Here is a 3,363-nt window from a genome sequence, read left to right on the forward strand (position 1 = left end):
AAAGTTTCATTGAACAATGTGTGTCATGTCACTCTTCACAATTCACTATGAGCTGTGATAGTGAAATTATTTGTTTTATCAGTACATACTGTAATACTGTAAATTGGTATCTGCTGAATAAACAAGAAAATGTCTAAGATTCATAAGTGAATGTATGAATGATTATCACACTATCAGGGAGAACAAACAGACCTTTGGTTCCTGAAGTACACTTGGCTGGCTAAATCATATTTCATGTGTCATAATCATTACATCACCGCCTCTGGTGTATATTGATTTATTCATTCTAAACTGTAATAACACTGAAATGATCAAACGTGGAGCCATAATTTGACCTCTAGCCCCTAATCATTGTGTAACTGGATTGCATTTCTGGAATAGAAATAGAACAGATTCTTTTTCTTGTACTCTAATGTGTTTTCTATTTCTTTTACACATTTCAGTGTTTATCTGTGCTAATGACAAGCAGAGTTTTCCACAAGTTATTGTGCATAAAGTGAAATATTCCAAATGTTTTTGTTTAATCTGAATGCAGCATACAGCTTGTGCAATCAGAAATCCAGTATCTTTAGAATCTTATATTACAATGTGAGCCATGGCATGGAGGAGATCAGCGCCTGTGGCACTGTTGAGGTGTTATGGAAGTCCAGCTTTGCTTTGATAGCGGCCTTCAGCTCATCTGTATTGTGGGGTCAGGTGTCTCATCCTCATCTTGACAATACAACAGATTTTCTATGGTGGTCAGGCCAGTTGGCTGGTCAGTCAAGCACATTAATATCATGGTCAATACACCACTAGTAGTTTTGGCAGTGTGGGTAAAAGTAGCCTAGACCAAATACTGAGTCTTCATCAAAATGTTCCTAAAACATGGTCATTAGTTTATTAAAGGACAACTCTGCCCTAAATAACATCTAGGCTCATTTTCCTACTTGTAAAGACTGTCCATGGGGTCTATTAGGCAGAAATGCTCCTGTTGTCGAGTTTCCCCAGCAGCCCTCATAGCTTAGAGTGGAGCTCATAAGCCTATTGCCTTTACACTATTTGTTGCAGTCAAAAGTGTTTATTTTTCATTAATGTGTTAATAGTTGTCATTACTAACAAATCCATGCCTTGGTTGTCCAACACGAGCTGCCACAGTCTTGTAAATGTTTTGGGGTGAGCTTTCGGCACAACTGCCAAGTGTGTCTTTTCCGGGACTTTGCAAAACACAGAACAGCCTAACATGTGTTTAGTAGACTACAGCGGCTTGTGTGGGACAACCAAGGCATGAATGTGTTTGTAATGACGTCTAGTAACACGTTCATGAAAAAGATTGTCACTTTTGACCGCAACAAATAGCGTAAAAGCAATAGGCTCATGGGCTCCACTTCAAGCTACCGGTATGAGGGCTGCTGGCCTGCTGGGGAAACTGGACAACACATTTCTGCCTAATAGACCCAATGGACAGTCATTTGGGATTAATACAAGTAGAAACATTTGCCTAGATGTTATTTAGGTGATAATATTACAATGTCCATTAGTGAGGACCAATTATATGAAACATTGAAGATGACGTTGTCCTTTAAGTACAGTAGAGTACATGTACTTGGTTACTTTCCACCACTGTATGGAATAAGATCAGAATATATACGGTAACATTTTAAAATCACAGTCATCGAGCACATCTTTCTGTGTGTTTTATTTTGGCATTTATAAATTAAAAAGAGTTCACATGGTTCAGTTAACAAACAAGTATAAAAACAGTGACAGTTTGTGCAGCACCTACAGACCTTCAGATATGGCACAGCTTCTCTTGAATGGTCATAACCACTTAAAGGAGGCATCCAGACCAAAACACATATAGGGTTAAATCTACCTTTTATCATACCCCTTCATACCCGCTTTTGTCGATTTTTGTCATAGCTGCCCCTGTTGCTAGATTTCGCGTGCCATCTCATAACTAACACGGTGGATTGTCCTCAGGCGAGTGCGGTCAAACTTAGTATTTTTTTATTGGATTGTGTTTACACGTCCTGAGACGAACCAAACCGCTGTTTTGACCTCACATGCACCCTTACTTGTCAAACAGCTTCTGCTCAGCACCAGAGCAGAGAGGAGAGCATAGAAAGGGAGGGAAGGAGCAGAGGATCTTCTCATCTGTTTGACAAGAACGGTGCCTGTGAGGTCAAAACAGCGGTTTGGTTGTTCTCAGAACGTTGTGTAAACACAATCCAATAGAAAAATACTAACTTTGAAGCTAAAGAAATAACCGCACTCGCCTGAGGACAATCCACTGTGTTAGTTATGAGAGGGCCCACAAAATTTAGCAACAGGGGCAGCCGAAATCTAGCAACAGGGGCAGCTATGAAAGAAATCGACTGAAGTAGGTATGAAGGGGTATGATAAAAGGCAGATTTAACCCTATATTAGTTTTGGTCTGGATGCCTCCTTTAAGTTAACTTATTTAATTGTACCATGAATAGCCAATCTACTAGCATACATGTTGTTATGAGATAGATCTATTTTTGTTATTTGGGATTTTGTTTTTGTTATTTTGTCCTACAATGACAAGATAGGGATGCTTCCCTTAGATCATGTTGGAGCTTTTGCCTTGTTTAGTTTAAGATTAGCTCATCCACATACTGGTGCCCTGAAAACAATCATTAAAACCAGTGCAGGAGTTTTCATAGTGTACCAGAGAGAATAGAATACCCCTTAAAAACATTCACAGCAAAGTACTTAAAGATACACCATGTAACCTTTTTCCAAGTTAATTTTATCATTATGGTAAAGTATGTCAATACAATATAGCTAACACAACTGCAGTGGTCGTGTTAGGTCTCCCTGCTCTTCTACTGAGACATTTAGAACCGCGTGAATCAAAACAGCATCCCGGTTTCGACAATGGAACAAGGGGGGAGCGCTTGTTTTCTGTGGAGATGACGGAGGCACGCCGGCGTTATATTATAAACACAATCTGATCTAGCAATCATGACATAGGCTATTTATTATAATCACTAATTCACTATGAAGTGTCTTTAATTATAATTAAAGTAAAAATAGTCAAAATACAAACAAGGACAAATTGTTCTGCCCACAACCTTATCAAACTAAAATGCCTAAACTACTGTAAATGTAGGCATATTATAACTATGATAATGGTTATTAATTAGTCCCAATTATTAAGTATAATACTTGACCTTATAAATATAGAATGTTTATGATTAGGCTATATGTGTTATGAAACATCGCATAGTCGAGCGTTGCGACGGACACATGAGCCGACTCAGCGCCGTTACCGACTTATGTGCCTTTAACTTATGGACAGAATAGTAAATCTTCAGCCCCCCGAATTTTGTCACCTCCGCGCGGTCCAGGGGAACA

This window comes from Nannobrachium achirus, assembly GCF_963921795.1.
Source record: "Nannobrachium achirus genome assembly, chromosome: 5".
In the NCBI taxonomy this organism is placed as follows: Eukaryota; Metazoa; Chordata; class Actinopteri; order Myctophiformes; family Myctophidae; genus Nannobrachium; species Nannobrachium achirus.